This window comes from Ictidomys tridecemlineatus, chromosome 13, assembly GCF_052094955.1.
Source record: "Ictidomys tridecemlineatus isolate mIctTri1 chromosome 13, mIctTri1.hap1, whole genome shotgun sequence".
Lineage (NCBI taxonomy): Eukaryota > Metazoa > Chordata > Mammalia > Rodentia > Sciuridae > Ictidomys > Ictidomys tridecemlineatus.
In genome coordinates this window covers 87,237,587-87,260,140 of record NC_135489.1, presented here as the reverse complement: position 1 = coordinate 87,260,140, position 22,554 = coordinate 87,237,587, and the positions used below count along the sequence as shown (strand labels likewise).

General features: G+C 34.3%; 1 pseudogene; it reads left to right on the top strand.

The window, feature by feature from the left end:
- The first annotated feature begins 11,146 nt into the window (after positions 1-11,146).
- On the top strand, positions 11,147-12,004 carry LOC144370207 (ras-related protein Rab-6A-like; annotated as a pseudogene).
- The last annotated feature ends 10,550 nt before the right edge of the window (positions 12,005-22,554 follow it).

Below are 22,554 nucleotides of genomic sequence, written 5' to 3'. Positions count from 1 at the left end.
ATTTCAATGATATTTTTGCATATATATTTTGTGTCTTTGTAATATTATATATATTCTGCTATTCCCAATTTAAAAACATTCATGATCATATAACTCACATGATACTTTTCCCTATCTCAGAACTTAAAGATGTATATCTGTTCTCAAACATATTTTCTCCTGTACATCCTTTTGAGTTCTGTATGCTGACATTCACATTCAGAATCTAACACAAACCCTACTGAAAACGAAAATCAATACTAATCTTAAACTCATTCTTCTTCCTAAATCTACATTTGAAACCTACAAACTGAATGTTTCAGTGGATTTTGACATGCACATTCAGTACACTTTCATATATTATCATATATTATTTGACTTCTATGGGACATCCATGCAGCCCCTAACTTAAAAAATAAGTGTCTAAATTACATACCTAATAACCTTCTATGTTTCAGATCTTACATATTTGTATGTTTTCATACATATTTTCACCTATACATTCTTATGAGTATTCATGTTTCCCCATACCAATATTCTTCCACTAAAGTGACTCCTAACCCAAACAAAAATGGCATGTTAATCCTAACCTTACTCCCTTACCTAAATCTAATTTCATGAATAAAGTTGTTTTTCCAGTACTGGTATGTAGGGGACTATACACCTGCTGAGAACCTCAAAGGTAGATGCCAAAATGATCTCTGGGGAATATTAAGGTTGCTCTGTAGGCTCTAAGATGCCTAATGTCATCTTCCAGGACAAAAAAAAAAAACATGGTCAGAATGAGGGGATGTGTCTGAAGCAACCCAGGAAAGATGGACAAAACCAGGCCTGTCAGGATACTTGATGCCAGGTGCGTTGGTGTAACTGTCAACTTGTGAAAATGCCATAGGAAGATGGGTGCAGCCTCCATCCCATGAGGCCCTTGGAAACACCTGGTAGGAGAAAGTGGTTGCCAAGGAAGTGACCTCACTTCACTTCTTTGAAGGTAGTGACCCCACCCAACTTCATTGTTGATGGAACTCTCTGAACTTGGAACCCAGGTAGCTAGGCACCCAGAGCCACACACAGTACCAGTCTGCTTACTTGTTTGGACTCAACAAGTGCAGAGTTATACTTTCTTGATATCTACTGATCTGTGGATTGGCAAATTCCAGGAAAGCACCAGGAAGGGCCCTTTCCTGAGAATGAAAGTACTTGATCATCACTGGGTCATGGCAGCTTCATTGAGTTTGCTCAAGGAGACCAGAGGTGAGACAGGACAGGCCATTGAAGGTGATCATAGTTTAACCCACCATCAGATGACATTTTGGATAGATGCAGAAGTTCAGGGTATGTCTTGGTATGTTTTTGTAAATATGTTTGAATTTGTGGTTTTTGTCTCATATTCCCTGAGAATATGGAGGGAAAAATCATTTATTTGGTATTTAATTGAGTGTATAGTGGTGAGTCATGGAACTGTGGACAAAGAATGGTTACTGTAAATATGAACAGGAATATGGTTTCACAAAGTAATTCAGGCCCTTAATTAATATGCCTGCTTTTTAAAGGTATATGACCAGACAACAAAGTTTTCCTCTGTCTTCTTGTCCATGTTGTCTGATATTTCAACAATTTTATTTTCCATAGCACTTCATTTTCCTTCTACTATTCCCTTCAGATTGAAATGAATGGAAAAAGTGATCCCCTTCTCTTTTTCCTATAAGCTCTACACATGAATTGGACTTTAGTTTCTGTGCCTGTCATTAGTTATGACAATTTAAATGGGGGACTTAAGTCCATCCTGAAAGGTTTGCCAACTTTAGACAGTGGCTAATCTCAGATAAAATTTAATAACACCATTAGAATTTAACTACTTTAAAAATATAAGCATATTTCATTCAGTCATTGTTTTCTTCCTAATTTTTAATAATGTAAAATTTGACTCAGGTATTTTTGTATGATGCTGTTCTCTTAAGAATAGTATAATCTTACAGGGATGGGGTTGTAGCTCAGTGGTAGAGTGCTCACCTAGCATATGTGAGGCCCTGGGTTGGATCCTCAGCATCACATAAAAATAAATATAAATAAAGGTATTGTGTCCAACTACAAGTAAAAAATAAGTGTTTTTAAAAAAGAATAGTATAATCTTAACATTTCCCTTTCTAGCAAAAACTTAAACAGGAAATTTAAAAAGTAAATTGTAAGTAAATGGCTATTACTTTTATTTTTATTAATGCATTATAATTATACATGATATAAGGGTTGATTTTTACATAATTTTACAAGCATAGATTATAATTTGTTTCAATTCAGTCCCTAGTACTTCCCCCTTCTCCTCTTCCCTTCCCATTTCCTTTCCTCTATTCTACAGTAGGTCTTTCTTCCTATTTATTTATAGATTTCTATAAATTTAGAAAATACATATAAGAAATACAATACAAATTATACAAAATCTAAACAGTGAAGAATATCTTAATATTACAATTAACATTTCTATCTATATTTATATAAAATGCTTCTATATAAAGTAGTTTTTACAAAAAAAAACCCCACAAAAACTTATATTATACATATTATTTTGTATTTGCATTTCTTTGTGTAATATCTTTCTGAGTCCTCATTTCACTTAGGTACCATTCTATGTGATAATATAGGAAGTGTGTTTATAAAATATTACAAACACTGTCTGGAACATAATAAGCAATCAAATGTCATTTGTTTTTGTAATCGCCTTATCATAAATATGAAATTTGTGTTGCTGTTTTCCTATTTGTAAAACTTTACTTTGAAACAATCTCAAATATACAAAAAATGTAAGATTAGTACACAGAATATTTCTTTTGATTAAGTCATTTTGAACAAGTTGATAGTACAGTGCCTTTCAGCCTAAAATTCTCTAGTGCCTATAAATGAGAACATTCTCCTTAGATAACCTGAATTCACCCATCAAATTCAGGAAATTAACATTAATACATCACTAAACTCTGATCAAAGCTAATTTCATATTTTTCCCAATTATCCCCAAAGAGTTCTTGACAACAAAAAGTTCCAGTTTAGAATCCTGTATTACATTTAATTGCAATGTCTCTTTATTATCTTCCATTTGGGACACTTACCAATATTTTCTTAACCTTCATGACCTTGACACTTTTGAAAGCTGCGGGCCATTATTTTGTAGAATGTCTCTTCACTTTCTGTTAGTCTTTTGTTGTTGTTGTTGTCTTATTGGGGATTGAACCCAGGGCCTTGTGCATGTGAGGCAAGCACTCTATCAACTGAGCTATATGCCCAGTGCTTCTGTTAGTCTTAAAGGTCCATCATGATCATATTTGGATTTTGTTTCTTCAGGAATTGCACAGGTTATCTGGTCTTTTCAATGCATCCTATCAGTTGGCACCTGATTTTAATTTGTCTCATACTGACAAAAACTTGATTATGGTGGTATTGGTCAGATATCTCTAATGCTATTTTTTCTTCTCTTTCTAGTTAGCATTATTTATGGGTCAATAAGGAGTATTTTGGAATATTCCTCATCAAACTTTTAATATTTCATGTAATTATTTCTATGAGTATGGAGTCAGCCTCATTCAAAGAGTTACAATGTTATTTATTTTGGTGCCAAATGCTCTCAGATTTGGCCAGTCCGAGGCCCTTTCAACTTGTTTCTGTGTAGTTTAAACATGTATCTATCATTGTTCTTAACCTCTAAGTTCATTTTGTACTTTTTCTGTACAAAATGAACTTTTTTTCTGTACTTTTTTGTACTTTTTCCCTTAGCAGAGAATGGTTTCTGGAACCAAAATCTGTGTACTACAAGTACTCATTGATATTTGGGGTATTGCTGCTCCTAAGCCCAATTGGTCGAAGAGTTAGGGAACATACCCATATACATATTAATATCTGTATTTCCAAATGTTTATACATGGAAGACCATGAGTTCTTTCTAATACCTCAAGTTCTAATTCAAGACCATTCTAATTTTTTCTTTTTTCATATTTTCACTTCTCAATAACTAACATTAAAAAATGTGCTTCCCAATATTTGACTGGTTCTGATGTAGGCCAACAATACTCTGTTAATGCACTCTTGCCCTCCACCTCTCTGAATACCCTCCTTACTCTTGGCCTCCAATAGTCTATGCCTGGCTGCAGCTGCCAGCTCCCAGAATGAATATCCTCCTCATTTTTTTCAGGCTTCAACTTACTGTGCCAGGTCTCCCCTAGTCCCCCTATCAGGGCATGTCTGCTTTGCTGGGCCCCAATAACAGGATTTTGACTGAACTGTTCAGGAAAGGAAATGAAAAGAACAGTTTCTATCCTTTAATTTTTAAGTTGATGTTACCTATTCTCTCACTACCAGAATTTTTAAAGATTACTACTCTTCTATTGGATGTTCAGGTATCTCACATGTTCTTGTTGTGGTTGTTCTTATAAATAGTGATTTACTGCAGGCAACATCCACATTTTTTATTATAATTTATGGGAATTTTGCTTGCCAAATTGAGTGCTGTTCAAACTAATACTAACTAGCTTGCTGGGCATGGTGGTGCACACCTGTAGTTCCAGCTACTCAAAATGCTAAGGAGGCTGAATTTCTTGAGTCCAGAATTTGGAGGTCAGCCTGGTAGCATAATGATATCTCATCTCAAAAATATACAAACAATGACAACAACAACAAAAATCCAACAATAGTTTACTCATTTATTATTATTGCTGGTTTAGTTTCTACCTAATTATATTATAGAAATAATGGCTTAATAAATGAGGCTGCTGGGACTAAAATGAATTTTCAGATAATTTTGGCATTATTTGAAAACTCCTACTGCTTTCTCATAATAACCATTTTTGAATGAAGGTAATTTAAAAATCTATTGCTTGTAATCTATTCCTAGTTATTTAAAATTAAGAATATGAGTTTTTAAAAAGTCTCATGTCCTTTGCATGTTATAGAAAGCACTTTACCGAACTCCCAAACTACCTGTTTTGCCACTTTTCTTTTTGATTAGTTTATCACATCATTTTATCCTTCCTCAAGTTGCCACTTTGTTCTTATTTCTGCAATAATGCTGTGTTCCTCAAGGCATAGGTACCAAACAATGAGGTGAAAAAAAGTATATTTGATATTTCATGAGCATTATATTTCTCATCACCAAAGAAATTAAATCTTTATTTGACTTCTTTACAACTAAGTCACAGTTTAGAACTATTTATATTTTCATGTACACATGAGGGAGACACCATAACCTTTTTCTGTAATTAGGCCTCTGAAGTTTTAATCAGACCCTCCTCTGTGTCTTTGCTCTTACTGAACATTAGTACTGTGCAGCTTGCCTCCAATCAAAATCACATGATTTTCTGTCCCATAGTATTTGATTACACATCTATTAAAACACTTAGAATTCACTTGTGTAATATTTTTTAATACTGTCTCCTGACTAGACCATGAAGACCATGAGGAAAATTAAGTGTTCTTATCTAGCCATTCATTTCCTGTAGGTAGCCTAGTGATTTTTCTCATGTAGAAACTCATTAAATGTTGTCAAACTGAATAACTTATTGTCTTGTTTATAGATGCAGCTGGTGGCCCTTATAGCAGAGACTTAATTATTTCTCTTAAACTTCAGGACACTTAATTCATTAGTATCTGCTAGGATAAAATTAGACATGTCCAAGTATCCAGTTTGTCAATACCTCAAACTGTTCAGAGAATAGGTAGTGTAGAAATAAACAATATAAAAATGCCATAAGATTCTGATGCAAATTGATGGTTTGCTAGTGATTTTTTCCTTCATCTCTCCCAGTATTCTGACAAGCAGGATACATCTTTTGGTTTTCTAGATTTATCTCTATACATATTCATGTTCACTCATTTGCACTGTTTTTTTTTTAAATCAGAGAACTTACTTAGATCAGGTCCAGCATTGTAAGCACTTCCAATTTGTACACACAAAGGTTCTTTTGCTGTATAAATATAATTTATCTGTGTCCTACAAGAGCCACAACATGGCTTAATTCATTCTTATCCTATCTGTCCTGCTTCATTGTATAAATAAAGCTCCAAAGGTCATGTTTTAAATGTGGAGCCATCTGAGTAGGACATTTTCCAATGGCAGTGATTCTCGTATGCTAGTTAATGTCATCTGCAATGACATATAAAAAGCAACAACTTGATTTTTCCTCAGAAAGCTAAATTTTTATTGAATATAAAGGATTATCCTTTATTCTAAGATTGTCCTTCATACTTACTGATGATTTAAATTGAAATTTGCCCTTTCTTTTAATGAAACATTCATGACCAGTTACTGTGAATTTGTACCCTCATAATGTGAAATACTTGAGACAACATATGTTTCAGAATTTAGGTTCATTTTGGATTCTGGAAAGGTAATAAAGTCCATGTATCCTATATGACATAACAGCCACAGTAGGGTCTGAGAGGACACTCCCTAATCAACTACAGTAGTGTTTCTGCAGTGAAACATAAGAATATTTATACTACATGAGAGAATAAGCCTGTGAATAGCCTCATGTCAGTTCAGGTCAGGCTTTATTGCCAGATGAGGAGGGTTAGTTGAGATGTTGAATGTAAATGAGTTACAGGCAAGAATAAAAAGGCACGTTTGATTTTCAAATGTTTGAATTTTGAAATTGTGGATGAGAGGTTGCCTTTTAAAATGTTCTTAGTTTGCAAAATTAAGTTGGCTACCCTGTACAGGACCCCAAGATGTTTTTTGAAATTTCACTGGTCCACAAAATCTGAAAGCATAGGAAACACTCCTTGAAAGCTATTGAAGTGAGTGTAACTTTACTTTTATACTCATCCCTAGCCAATAATAATGTCCCTTTCCATTTTGTTTGCAAGGAAATACATTGTCAGTTATAATCTTTGAATGTTGCAAGATTCCCAAACATGCTTTTTTAATTGAAATAATCAAATTTATCTTGTGACAATTTTCAGAGATTAGAGCAGGATAGGTTGCAGTCTAAATCCATTCACAATGTCAAATGGTGGGTTAGGATTTTCCTAAAGGGATGGGTTCTAGCCAGAAAGGTCTTGGTTGTATTTGTTTGGGTCAAATAGAATTGTGAACATAAGACTGGAGGTTGGTCTGTGTTGGGGAAGGGCACAAATATCTATGTGAATTTAGGTTAACTTTGGCATTTGTAGTTTATGTTCCTATTCATCAAATGAAGCTAATAGTTCCCACCCCACAAGTACAAAATAAGTTAGCAGTCATGAAAATACTTGGATGAGGAGGACACTTTAACATGTCAAATGGCTGTTTTGAGAAATAATTTATATACTATGAAACAATACAATAAAAATAACACAGATATACAATTCTTACCCTAGCAAATTTGTCCAGAAAGTAGACTTGGTACTTTATCCTAGCTAGGCTATAATTAACTCTTGCTTAAAAACTATATTTTTCTTAGCCATTGTGTCAGTTATTTATAGTGTTCTAAATTTAAAATCACATTTTTGCCTGCTTTGTGAAATGTATCTGATCAATCTCAATTTCCTTCTTGGGAAGGTAGAGATAAAAAAGATAATAAATTAATTAAATCAAGTATATTAAAGTGCACCATGTAAAATAAGGTGACATTACTTGTATTTGTTAAATGTTTTTCTCTTCTATATATTTAAATTTCTAAAAATATTTACTTTTTAGTTGTAGTTAAACACAATACCTTTATTTTATTTATTTACTTATATGTGGTGCTGAGGATTGGACCCAGGGCCCTGCACATGCTAGGCGCGTGCTGTACCACTGAGCCACAACCCCAGCCCTAAATTTTAAATTATATATAAAACCATTTCAGAAATGTGTCCTGTAGACTAAAATGAAACTTAGGTATTTTAACAACAAAATTACACTAGCACACTATACATGACAGCCCTTTTCATGAATGGCACTGAACTGGCAGAGGACAGTTGGGCATACTGTTACATACTGAGTGTTCAATAAATATAACCTGGATAGATGAAAAGTAGGGAGGAAAGAAGAGAGAGAGAGAGATGCTAGCCTTTGGGCTTAGGTTCCTTATATCTCTTCTCCATATCATGGCTGCCATTCTTAAATGAAATGCAAAAACTAATTCCTTACAAAATCTACAGTGTGAGAACTGAGAATAAATGGATTTGAAAGATCTCTGAGGAAACATGAAAATTTTCTAAAATTATTATGGTGATATTGGCACAACTCAGTAAATTTACTAAAAAAAACATTGAATTGTATACTTTTTCCAGGTGAATTTTATGATATATCAGTTATAATCCAATAAAACTATTTTTAAAAATTCAAATTACATTTTATTTTAAAAGCTTTGAGGTTCCTTCAGAGGTGCTTATAACTTAATAAAACATATTTATATATAAATATATGTAATTATCAGATGAGGCTGAATGGGCTGGTGCTAAAGTAGGGGAATAAAACAAGGTACAGCAGACCCAACAATTGGAGCTTAATCCAGAAGATTCATGAATTCCAAGGCAAGGCAAGCCAGGTGATCTTGCAGTATCTAAGTTGCCATTTCTTAAATGGCTGTGACATAAATGGATCTGATACTAGGCAGTTTACATATATTATCAAATTCAACTTTACATTTCTTTTTTTTTTGGTACCAGGTGATTGAACCTAGGAGTGATTAAACACTGAGCCACATCCCCAGCCCTTTGTAAAACACTTTATTTAGGGAGAAGGTCTCATTAAGTTGCTAAGGGCTTCATTAATTTGCTGAGACTGGCTTTGAACTCAAGATCTTCATGCCTAGGCCTCTTGAGCCCCTAGGATTACAGGTGTGCACCACCAGACCTCGCTATTTGTATTCTTAAATTATTTTAATATGTCTTGGACTGATTTTCAAAATACTTTGAGGTCAGGTTTAAATGCAGATGTTTTATTATTTAATTGAAACTCACCCGTTAGTTGTGACAGTAAAGTCTTCAGATAGAAAATTGTTTTTTATACAATTTTTTAGGCATATCCTATTTTTGTATACATTAACAGACACTTGCACTTGGAAACATCGTTAAATATGTTTTACCTCACAATTAGGATAAATAGAAGAATGACATGATAATCTCCATATTAAACAAGGAAAATGATTTGTTCACCAATTAATTGGGTTTGAAATATTCTAGGGATTGACATACTTGTTTGCATATAGGAATAAATATAGCATGCTATTTAAATTGGAGATTATTACTGTTCAAATCCAAAGCATGGTGATATTGGCATAACTCAGTAAATTTACTAAAAAATAACATTGAATTGTATATTTTTTTTGCATATAGGGATAAATATAGCATACTATTTAAATTGGAAATCACAGGATGAGTGCATCACCCAGTGGAAGATGTTGCTAAGTGCAAGTGATTGTGATCCCTCCCTATGGTAATTGTCTTTATGGCTGGGATTCTATAAGATGCTCCCCAAAGACACTTAACTTTTCTCTTGGGAATTTAAGAGGTATGAACCTTCATATTTATTTCCAATTTTTAGGAGGAGTCCATACTTTTTCCATTTGAAGATGAGGTGGAAACTTCCTCTTTCTTTGGCCATAAAACGGATGAGGATAGCTTGTGCAGCTTTTAAAAAATAGCCCCTCTTAGATCAGCATTTTCTGAAGAGTGGTATACATATTACTAGAAGTAGACAAACACACATAATTTGAATTTGCTTCTTCTTTTAATGCTTATTAGAAAAGAGAATGTCTTGGTTGTGCCATATTTATTATTATATGAATGTTATTGCTGAAGTTAAGATGAGAGCAGGCGTCAGCACCCTATCCAGACCAGGTGATAAATTACTGATGCAGTGCTCAGGTATGCCTGAGAAAGTGTTGCTACATTTTTTAAAAAATATCTTTAGTTGTATATAACTTTATTTTATTTATTTTTATATGTGGTGCCTGACACATGCCAGGCAACCACTCTGCCACTGAGACACAACTCAGGCCCTGCTATTGCATTTTTATAGGGATACAGTAAAATCTTATTTTCATAAAATGGTAATAATTAAATATACAACATATTTACACACAATTGTGAATTGGAATCAAAACTGTGCTCTGTTTTTTCTTCCTATTTTATTGTTCAAGTCAACATGTTCAAGGTATATAATATACCTTTATATTTATTAAATATAAAGGTATATTCTGTGAGGGAAATGTTAATACAAGGGAATGATTTTTATGAAATCAATTTTGTATCTTTAGATAGATATTGAGACCAAATTTAGTAATTGCTTGAATCATCTACTACTCTTATAGAGTGACCAGCTGTAAAGAAAACTATTATCCCACAAATATGATAAAAATATTTGAAGTTTGTTTTTTCATAAGCGTGTTGAGAATGAACGTATTTCATTGTATGCCATAAGTTTAGGGACATACATTCTGGTGTGATTCTTTTTAACCCCAAATGTTATTTTGAAACACACACACACAATATATATATATATATATATGTATATATATATATATATATATATATATATACATATATATATATATATTTCCTCAAAATTTCAACATAGAATTAATCTTATAATCTGGATATACCACTCCTAGATACATACCAAAAGAATTGAAAATTGATAACGAAACAAATCTACACCTATGTAGAACTATGTACAGGGTAGCACTATTCACAATAGCCAAAGGGTAGACAGGGGAGAATGGGGATCAGTTTCCTCTTGGGGTGGTGAAAATTTTTTGTAACAAGATAGAAGGCATGGGCAAGTTGGGCTGCTGCAGCTGCAGCTGTGGGAGTCGGGGCGCTGCGTGTGAAAGGTTCCAGATGCATCTGTGGTTCCAGCCCTGCCACCCTCAGCCTCTCCCACCCTAGTCTCTGGGCTGGGTTCTGAGGGAAAGAGAATGCGCTAGCCTCTGGAGCCCCTTGGAAACCCCTGGCAGCCTCCAACACCGCCCTCCTTCCCTTTGCTGAGGCTGGCCTCACTGGGTGCTAGGCTACTCTGCGGGAAGGCGGCTGTGTGCTATAGAGATCCTGCTGCCCTCCAGCCTTGCTCCTTTGCCTGGCCCTGCAGGGGCCCGCCCTTCTGCTCGCCTTTTTCATCAGCTGGCTGGAGCAACGTGGATCTGGGAGGTCTTTGGGCTGAGGAGGTGGCAGCTCCTCAGGCTCCATCGTGTCCGTGGGTGGAGACTTCGGGAATCTGCTAAAGAAATTCAAGCTGGTGTTCCTAGGAGAGCAGAGCGTTGGAAAAGCGTCCCTGATCACCAGATTCATGAATGACAGTTTTGACAACACTTATCAGGCAACAATTGGCATTGACTTTTTATCAAAAATCATGTACTTGGAGGATCCAACATCCAACAGTATGATTGCAGTTATGGGACACAGCAGGTCAAGAGCGGTTCAGGAGCTTGATTCCTAGCTACATTCGTGACTCCACTCTGGCAGTTGTTGTTTATGACATGACAAAAGTTAACTCATTCCAGCAAATACAAAATGGATTGATGATCTCAGAACAGAAAGAGGAAGTGATGTTATCACCATGCTAGTAGGAAATAAAACAGATCTTGCTGACAAGAGGCAAGTTTCTTTTTTTTTTTTTTTTTTTTGGGGGGGGATTCTTCAGGTTCTTACTCATCTTTTTTTTTCTTTTTTTTTATTGTTGGTCGTTCAAAACATTACACAGTTCTTAATACATCATCTTTCACAGTTTGATTCAAGTGGGTTATGAACTCCCAACTTTACCCCGTATACAGATTGCTGTTTCACATCAGTTACCCTTCCATTGATTGACATATTGCAAGTTTCAATTGAGGAAGGAGAGAGGAAAGCCAAAGAGCTGAATGTTATGTTCATTGAAACCAGAGCAAAAGCAGGATACAATGTAAAGCAGCTCTTCTGACATGTAGCAGCGGCTTTGCCTGGGATGGAAAGCACACAGGACAGAAGTAGAGAAGATATGATTGACATTAAACTGGAAAAGCATCAGGAGCATCCAGTCAGGGAAGGAAGCTGTTCCTGCTAATCCCTCATGGCATCTTCAACCCTTCTCCAGAAGCTCACTGCTTTGGCTTCTTTACTCTCATTGATTGCAGTGTGAATATTGGCTTTTGTAATATTCCCTTTTGTAATAACGCATTGCAATTCATCATTGCTGCCTATATCATGGACATGACCCATTAGCTTTACATGCACAAAAAAGTCAGTGCCTTCATTGTTTATATTTTACAAAGAAACAAAAGATTCCAGCATATTCTAGTGATAACCTTAAATATCAGATACATTTTCTTAACATTTTTCTTTTTTTAATGTTATGATAATGTACTTTAAAATGATGGAAATCTCAACAATATGAGCATGGCTTGGTTAAGGAGCAATATGTTCTCAGCAGCATTTACCCTACCTATTTGATCTTTCCCTGCTTTTCTTACCTTTCTCTTATCTGCATTCCCTATTCTCATCCTCTCACAAAACAAACAGGAGGTGGCAATGCAGCAATCCCATTGGAATTATCCTTCAGTTTTACAGATAGCCACTTGCTTTAGGCTAAGATGTCCAGAATTATTCTTGAGCACTGATATAAATTACTTAGATCCTTTTTGAGGTCAAAACATGGTGGACAATGCTTAAATGAGGAAAGGGTTCTGGTATATCCTCAAAATTAATCCTAATGAACATACTGAGTACTTATAAGTAGATGAGCATAAAATTTATTTCTGACCAAGACAATTGACTTTTTCACATGTACTTTATTAGACTCTGGGAGAAAAAAAATAACCTAGTGCTTCAGAACAGGTTTTTAATGTTTAATTATTCATCATAAAATCAGTTCCAATTAACTCTTTCTCCCAAGTTTTTAAAATTGTTGATATAGCTATTGTTTGTTTTAAAACAAAAAACTATACCACCACCCTTTTAAGCAACAGATTTTGCTTGTATTTTCTTTCTTTTAAAAAAATGCTATGCAGGCAAGGCATTGTGAAAATCAAATTCCTTTAAGAAACAGTGGAAGTATTTAAATTTGATGACTTGATCGAAACTATGACAAATAGAGATAATGATACCTAAAGCTTACCCACAAAACCCTCACAGAATAGCAAATACCCTACTATGAACATTTTAAGTCAAAATTAAAATGGAAATAATTTTTTGTAAGCTCCTAGAGGTAGATAAGAACATTGAAAAGGGAAAGGAGAGAATGGAAATAAAAGTCAATATTATGCAGATTTATGCTTTATTTTTTAGCGTTTTTTAACAATGTTGGGTCTTTCAAGATGGTTTTGCTTTTTATTAGATCTAAATTGTTTGATTAATTAACTAGTGATTTAGTTTTATATTTAAGCTACAATTAATCTTTTTTTCTTTGGTGATATTTATTTCTTTGACTTTTTTTAGAGTTGAATTTTTAGATATTTTGGTGAGTCATTTAGAGCTTCATCACCATGGCAATATGCATTTTTCTTAAAACACTGCAAACAAATATACTAGGAGTGCACCCTTTTAATCTTTACTAGTTACTGTGAGATTGCTGTGTAAGTTAATAAACATATATGTAAATACATTGTTTGCAGGGAGAAAATTTCTGAGCTAAAGCTCATGAAAAGCCTGCTGAATTTATGTTGTAAGCATTACTTAACACAGTATAAAGAAGAAAAGACAACAAAATAACTTCATACTTCCTTGTCTCCTCATTGCTACAAAACCCTTAACTCAATACCTTGCTCCCCTCTATTCCTCTTCCTCCTTCACTTCTCATTTATTGTCACCTTGTAATATTCAGAGAGAACTTGGATTATGGATCTGAATAGAGAAATGTTTTCAGGTGATCATTAGCCCACATACCTGTAACTTATACTCAAAGATGAGATGGAGTTGTAAAGTGCTTTTATAATAGAATGTTATTGCTAAAAGAAAAAAAAAGATAGAAGGCATGATTCCATAACATTCTGAATGCACTAGATGCCCTGAATTTGAATTATTCATTTTAAAACCATAAATTTTATGTCATGAAAATTTTACCTCAATTAATAAATGCAAAGATCTATCTATCCTGTAGTGTGGTATGTTTAATAAATAGAATGATGTTAGGGTATGTATAAGCATTACTTGATTTAGGAATTACATATTTCATGGTTTTCTTTTTATGGTAAATTATATTAATTTTCTACTTTTAGGAATATAAATTTTCCTTTTAAGATAAATTTTAAGTTTAAAAGGATTAATATAAAAGAAATAATAAAAGTACTACAGATGACAAATGAAAACAATTAAGAGATGAGTGAAAACAGTAGAAACTTCAAGAAATACTGTATTTTATGTTCAAGCCAATTAATTTTTAATGAGAAAATATTGAGTACTAATTGTTGTTCATTTCAAAGTTGAACAAAATTTGTTTCTTGCCATCAGAAATTTTATCTAATAAAGATGATAAACCATATTCATAGATAATTTTAGGCAGAGGCTAAATGTGCCAAGTGCTCAGACAGACTGAGATCAAGATCAGGAACCTGTTTGGTTACCAGTATCATTCAAGAAAATGAATGGAGAGGGAGAGAGAGAGAGAGAGAGAGAGAGAGAGAGAGAGAGAGAGAGAGAGAGAGAGAGAAATGAACTAAAGCCAAAGATAGCAACTTTAGGCATTGTTGGTTGGTAGAAGGGGTATTGATGGGACACTATTTTAGAGAACAATTTGCCTTAAAAGTTAGAGATGAGGAGCTGCAATGTATTTAAATACACAAGCAGTGTATTTAAGTTTTATGCACTGTATTACTTTCTGTCTGTACTTTCTGACAGTTATCTGGGTTCCCTTGATAGTATGCTAAAGCACTTAAGAATGTGGGCTCTGAAGCTCAATTGCCTTGGTTCAGATTTCAGTTCCATTAGTTATATGTCATGTAAAGTTAGTAACATCACTTGCTTTTACTATCTTAGTTTTCCAACTTGTAAAATGAGAATACTATTATTATCTACATTACAAATTTGCAGAAAGGATTAAGTCAAATGATTAAGTGGATAAAGCAGTTTTTTATTATGGTGCTGGGAACCAGATCCAAGGCCTGGTGTATAACAGGTAAATACTTCACCACTGAGCTACACCCCAGCCTTGACAAAGTGCTTTTAACATTGATTTGAACTTAGTAAGTGATGAATAAATGATAGCCATTATCATTATTTTTGGTCTATTAGTCCTGTACAGTCTACCTCCTAAAAATATTTTTGAATGTCCCCCAATCCCACTGCCTTAGTATAAGACCTTATGTAGTCACAGTTGCAATTTTACCCTAACTACTTGCTTCATCCCATCCAAATTCAGAGGGCTAACAACTTCTTGATACACTTTGCTTAGTCTCATATATTCAACTCAGGTGACATCTTTTGAAACTTTCCCCAATCCTGTACTACCCTAGTCCAGTTAGAGCCATCCACCAGCATTTATGTCACCTTGAGAATACCCCAATTATAGCACATCTCATGGTCCTGTGACTACTTGATGATCCTTAGGCTATGAAACCTTGAAAGCTGCTGGTACAAAGTATATACTTATTGAATGCTTAAGTAGATGAATGGATGATTTCTGCCTGTGGACTGCTGGCTCACAGTCTATACTCAGAAAGTTAAGGTGAACACACTGAAGAATAAATAACTATGAACATTGTGTGGTAAGTGCTATAAGAGTTCAGGGAAAAAGAAGTATTTGGTGAGTGTTGGGGTAATCTAATTAGGCCTCAAAAGGTAGAGCTTGATTTGGAATTGAAGAAAAATTAAAACTTGTGTGAAAAGAAGGGCAGCCACAATCTGTGCAAGGGAGATATTTAATGAATTCAATGGATGGTGACATAAAAAACATGTAACATTTGCAAAACAGAAGACACCAGTCTAACTAGGGTGTTTGGGTAGGAGTTATATGTTGAAAATGACAAGTAGTTCCCATAAACAGTGTGTGTTCTAAGGATATGTTTATAAATTATTAGGACTTTAGAGATTACATACATGATAATGAGATTTCTGAGCCAGCCTAGGATACTGTAATTAACCTACTTAAGTAGTCGAAGTGGCCTAGGACAGCACTGGCCTGAGCTCTGGGGCCTGTAGAAGCAGAGGTTCAGAAAAGATGTGATGGATTTGGGACAAGAAGATAAAGTGATAGAGGAAGTCAAGCTTTTTCTTTAGCCTATGGCCCTCTCTACACCACTTTTTACATGTCAGTTTCTTGGTTCTACAGCTTAGTTTCTCTGTCATATCCCAAGACCTCTGTGCTGCTAACTACCTTGAAAAAAGCAGTAGAGTTGAGGGTGCTGGGTCTCATCTCCAGCCTTCCCCACTCCCTCAGGGTAACAGCTCTTTGCTATTTAAAGAGACTTGATTGAATTCATTCAGGACAATGTGACAATGACTGATAGCTACCTCATTCTGGCAGCTGTATTTCCTATAATTTTAACAGCCTACTCCTTAGCTCAGCTCAAATGAACTTGTAATTGCTGGAATTTTTGACTGTAGTACAGACCAATAATGGGGTGGGATAAGGGTTGAAGAAAGAGAGTTCCACTGCGTAAGATATTTTCATAAGGGAAACCTTGGCTAAAAGATTTTCATAGTTCCCTTTCTTCTTCACCTCTCTCCCCCAAGTTGTTCTTGTGTATTTTTCTCCACAGAGTTGCAAGTTGTGTAGTTTTTTTCATAGGTTTACAGAAGTTCTTGGTAAGTATTGTTATTCATTTGTGCACAAATCTGGGACAGCCTGTAATGGAAAATAGGATTGATTACAAAGGCAGGAGCTACAGTTAAGGGGTCCTTGAAAGTGGAGCCTACAAAATACATCTACACAAATAAGTAGAGAAGGTTTTTGAGTAGAATATTGAGATGATTAAAGCAATAAAGCACAATTAATTCTAAATTTTGGATTATAAATGATGGGGTGTCTACTTTAATCTTGACTTGTAATGATTAATACAAAATCTTATTTGTACCTGATGTTTTTTATTTTACTTTTTATTAAAACTGTTAATGTCCAGTTCCCTAGTCATCTGACTTTTCTCTGTGGCTCCTGAACAGACTTCCTTTAAGATTAAAGCTCTTTGAGGCTTTTGTGTTCTTGTATTCCCAAGTAGCCCAAAGATCTTATACATTGTTTCTGTATTTCAAAATTCAAATCCAATGTTAGCAAAACACCAAGACTACTTTATAAAACAACATTTTTCTTTTTAGTAAAAGTCTCCAGCCCTTTCAACTGTCCCCCAGAACACAACAGAGATAGAAGTTAATTATCTGCGTCTGTTAACCCACATGGCTGCAGGAGATTCTGCCCTCCTCCCCAAGCTATGCATGGTAAACCATATTGCAAATAGACTTTTTCCCTGTTGTTTTCTTCTTTATAATGTTCATTATGTTAATACCTTTGATGTTTCTACCCTCCCAGTCTGCAGAAAGGAAGAGGCAAGGTAGTGGGGGAGATAGACATATCAGACACTTTCTTAAGCCTAAATTATAATGCTGTAATTGGAACAGGATTCATAGGCTTTAATCAAATGTATATATTTTCCTACATATTGAAAGTTAAAAAGTCATTAATATTAGACGCTGGGGCATCTCATTTGCATACTTTACTCTTGACAGGTTGCCATACCATTTGTGATACTGGGTATTAGTGATGGGCAGTGAGTTTCTTGGTGGAATTTGCTATTTTATTTTCTTGTTCACATCTAATGGAGCAGTTATTGACAAAATTAGATTTTGTGGTTTAGTCTTTAATCACCACAGGTTGCAGCCATAATTCAATGAGACCTAATAATCCAAGCAGTACACTTTCATCTTTTTCAATTTCCAGTCTGTATAAATGACTAGTTTTAGGGGATAATATTTTATTGTGTATTATTCACTGGTCTAGCTGCTGAAAAACCAATGAAATGCATTTTTTACTTTCTAGCATTAACAATACTATTTCGACATAGAAAACTAATTACTGACATTTCCTTTTCTTGTCTGAGCTAAGTGTTTCCCTTGCTCAGTTCAGTTCAGCAGTCACTTATTGAACAAGCCACACACACCCTACATCCATTGATCATAAAGTTGTTGTATATCTGTTATGTTGGGCACCCTGCCAGGCACACACAGGCTCTATCATGCAAACAGCAAGTGGAACTATTTAAGAATATTGTTTGCAATTTTAATATTTTATTTATTTTTTATTTTTCATATCTTTACTTTATAAAACTTTCATTAGAAAAGTAAGCATAGGCATGGAGGAAGAAAGAACCTCTCTCTGCTGCCTTGATTTCACCAAAATTGCCTCCTATTGGGTTATTATGTGATAGGCACTGAGTTAGGTATCATATCAATGTGGGATTTAATTCATGAACCTATCTTGTGACAAAATGGGGAAACCCCTAAATAGCAATGTCCCCAAACCTATAAGATTAGAAATTCCTCATGCTTCTGACATTAAAGAAATTGGCATGCCCACATTTTACCTTTGTTTTGTTTTTTGTTAGTTTATTTTATGTTCTCTTAAAGCTTTAAAGTGATTAAAGCTTAAGTAATTACTGATGTGAAAGCATAAAGGTATAGCTAAGACATTGCATCAGAAAACTTTAATGTTTAACATGAGATTTTTTAAAAAATTCTACTTATCTAAAACCTGATTTCTTTTGTGTAATAGCTTAAAATCTGATGATTGATGGTGGTGATGGGTTGTATATGGAATTGTCTTCTACAGTATTTTTGATGAATTTGAAACATTTGGAATTAACATATTGGTCAGAAAATGAATCTTTTAATCAAGACTTTTATACTGTAATTGTATGTCAATATTAATAAGTTTGATGTTGCATCTTTTCACTTCTGTGAACACATTTAGTTGGGCCCTTTTATTCTTCCACACAGCACATTCACATGGACAGACTAAGGAAAAGGAGATGAAATTTAAATCAGCATTTTTTTCTTTATTATACTTTTCCAAAATAAAAAATAAAGTACGTTGGAACCTTTTATTATTGTACTTGTCCATGACTGTCTCTTAACTAGGTACCTTTAGAAACTGCCAAATAACTTCTGATCATTAAGTATTCATTTCGTCTTCTCTGTAGGCTTTAACACTATTTACATCACAGTTTTGTATATTCTAGCCATCTTTGTTAGTGGTCGTTTCATTTAAATTTTTTGGCTAATATCCATTTGTAGCAATGCTTCAAGTGCTTGCCACATACATTTTATTAGGCAAAAAACTGATTCTATTTCCCATAGTACAATGAAATAGGACTGTCAAGAAAAAAAAAAGTAACTCAGTGCATATCAGATACTTTTAGCTTTTTAGCCTGCAATCCCTGAGTAACTTTCAGTACTGCATATTATCGAGCAGAACATGCTCGTGATTATGCCATCACCAAGCATGGTGATTTTAACAGTGCAACACAGGAACTAAGCCTTTATAAAACATTTTTCCAGAGGCTAGACTCATCTGTCATTACCTCATCTCTTTCAACTACAGTATATTTTCTTGTACCCACAGATTAAGATGTTAAAAAGCCAAAACCCCATACCTCAAATGTATGCTGAATCCTGGCATGAAAAAGAAACCTTAGGTTTATATTCTAAAGGAAATTAGGCTATTATAAAGTAATGCCTTAAGTTCCTTGCTCTAACAACTAAGTTATGCTAAAAGCTCACCTAACCAAGCAAGGATTACTGATGCCCTAACCTATCACTTATCTTCAGTGCTATTTTATCAACAATGGGAACCCCATAAGATACAAAGGGGTTTTATGATTAATTCAAGGTTAGCTTTATTAATATAATCCTTTCAATCTCCAACCTATATAGACCTAAATAAATAAGTTCCTAGAGAAATGAGTCAAACTTAAATCACCTTATATTTTTAGCCAAAGAGCAAAGATGTGAAAATGTTCTTAATGTTAAGTGCCAAACTTTCTGTTATTTCCCACCTAAGTTCTTATTTCCCATGGTCCTGTTTTGCACAATCTCAGACTGATGTGTTAACACCAAATAAACTAGTATATACTTAGCAAAAGGATAGCTGGTGACCTCTAGTTTAATGTTTGTCTACCCAATATTAAGGGATGAATATTACTTCAGAAAGTACTACAGTTCACTTCTAATTTCTCAAAGGGCTTACTTTTAATACCAAGGTTAAAACAAAGGTGACTCCAGCACTAGTTTGATGCATAGTGTTTTATGCTTCTCTTACAAAGGTACCTGTTAATAGTGTTAGTATTAAGCAAGAAAACCTGAGTATTAAAAAGTTAAAAAAAGCAGTAGCCTGGCTAAATCTATTTTTTTAAATATAAAAACTTGGGAGGAATGACAACTATGCCTCTCCCCAATCCAAGCTAAAAGTCATCCTCATATGAAGAGTACTGTAGTTCTACTGAACATTTTAGGTAAACAGGCAATTCATAATTTAATTAGTTTTTATTGCCAATAGAAATTACTAATGGTTCCTTTATAATTTATGCTTAGGTGAGTTCCAGTGCATAGGTATTATAATGTATTGCTAACCCTTAATATATATATATATATATATATATATATATATATATATATATCCTTGCTTTTATTACTAAAAACATTAAAAAAGTTTTTCAAGATCTACCTCAATCAATCTCAGTTGCAGAATTATGGACTTTTTAGACTCAAACCATCTCAAAAACTTTAGAGGAAAAAAAAACTCCAGAAACAATATTGCATTATCTTCCAAGAGGAAACATCTGATAGGAGACTAGGGAGTGACTAATTGAATTATTCTTGGGTATAAGTTTCATTCTCTCTTTTTAGAAAACAAGATTTTAGTTATATATGGGAAGGAAATTATGGAAAAGTTGTTTAAAGCTCATTTTAGTTTTGACCAAAAAAATTTCTCAGTTCTACAATTTACAGACAATGTTATCCATTTCACCTAACTGAACAAATTTTTAAAGTGTATCCATGAATATAAAATACCCAGATGAAAAAAATTCTCAAAATACTACTAGCTACGTTTCTTTAAAAAAAAATGCTTTCAAATTTTTTAAGACTGCTCCCTTGTCATTTGCCGTTGAAATCTTCCATTATAGGATTTTATTTTGCTGTCTGGACACAAGGCCACTAAGGGTGTAAGTTGGTCACTGCCCTTGTAAAGGTCAGAGCCAGAGCCCTTCAAAGGCTAGACACAATTATATAACCTACCAAGGAAATCTATGCTGACAGTTATTTTCTATCTTGCATTATTGGTTTTTCTTTTTCCCTATAAATGTCTATATTTATATCAACATTTTTTTAAGGGTTCTGGGATGGAACCTAGGACCCTGCACATGTAAGACAAGTGCTCTATTCCACTGAGCTGTTTCCCCACCCCCCGCATTTTTGGCTCAACACATTACATTCTAAGAGCTGCAAAACTTGCTACATAAAAGCACTCCTTGAACCAAAAGCAAGGTCAAGCTTTCCCCCAAGTCAGGATTTGTTCAGAACTAAGTGTTGTTTGAGGTTTTTTATTTTTTGTATTGCCATGGATTGAGGGCAGGAACTAGGAGGGGTGAAGGACAAAGTCTTATATCTGCAAAAACTTGACATTTCTTGAAATTAACTTACCTATTTTCCTCCCCTTTGCTTGCCTAGTTGGTACATCCCCTTTTCTAAATTTAACTACTAAGATTATTTTTCATACAAGTATAAACAACCCTAATCATGAAACTGCTTCTTAGAAGTTTAACACATATCCAGACAGCATTTTTTTCTCCCATCTGTTCCCACTCCTTGCTAATCTGGGAGCTATGGTGGCCTGCCTAGTATTATCTGACCATTTTTTCCTGCTGCGGTTATTAATTTATGCAATTTAACTACAAGGTATACTCAAGACTTTTTGAAAGGCACAAATAAACTGTAGGACACCTAAACTGATGAGCATTAAAGTTGGAACCTTCCTCATTGATTAAGTATATGCAATCTTCCTTCACAATGTATATTGAAAAGTTAACTCGTGCCAGTGATTGCTAGCAGTAATTGCTAAACATACAAAAACCTACTTCATATTGTTAAAATATCTCTATTGTGATCAAATCTTCATCCCCAAAATTTCAAGTGAACCTACATCACCATCTAAAAACTAACTTGTATCAAAAAAATTCCTAGGAGTATGAAATGAAGTTTAAAAATCTGATTTTACAGTAGCTAAAACAAAATCCTAAACACTCAAATATAGCAAACCTGAACTTACCAGAAACAGCCTAAAACACAAAAATAAAACTACACTGAAGTCAAATTTTAGTTCTACAGTTTGACTCCTGCTTCCTCAGTTCACAGTGAGGGTCCTTTAGAAGATTAAATGTTCTGTGCAAACCCAATAAAATTACAATTAGGGGATCTAATGTTATCACATAGCTACAGTTAAGTTAGCAGTGTTGTGTAGTAGTGAAATCAACAACTGGCTTACATGATGGCTTCTAAAAGCATCTGTTCCTGGAGTTTCATGTATCATAAATATGTATATAAAATTATCAGTTGAGGACAGCCGTTAGCATTTCATAAAGATGATACAGTGAGCGTTAACTTCTCCCAGCCAGTACCTTTTCCCCTCATTAAATGTTAAAAGCAGTCTGAGGGGGGAGGGGAAGGGAAGAAATCAAA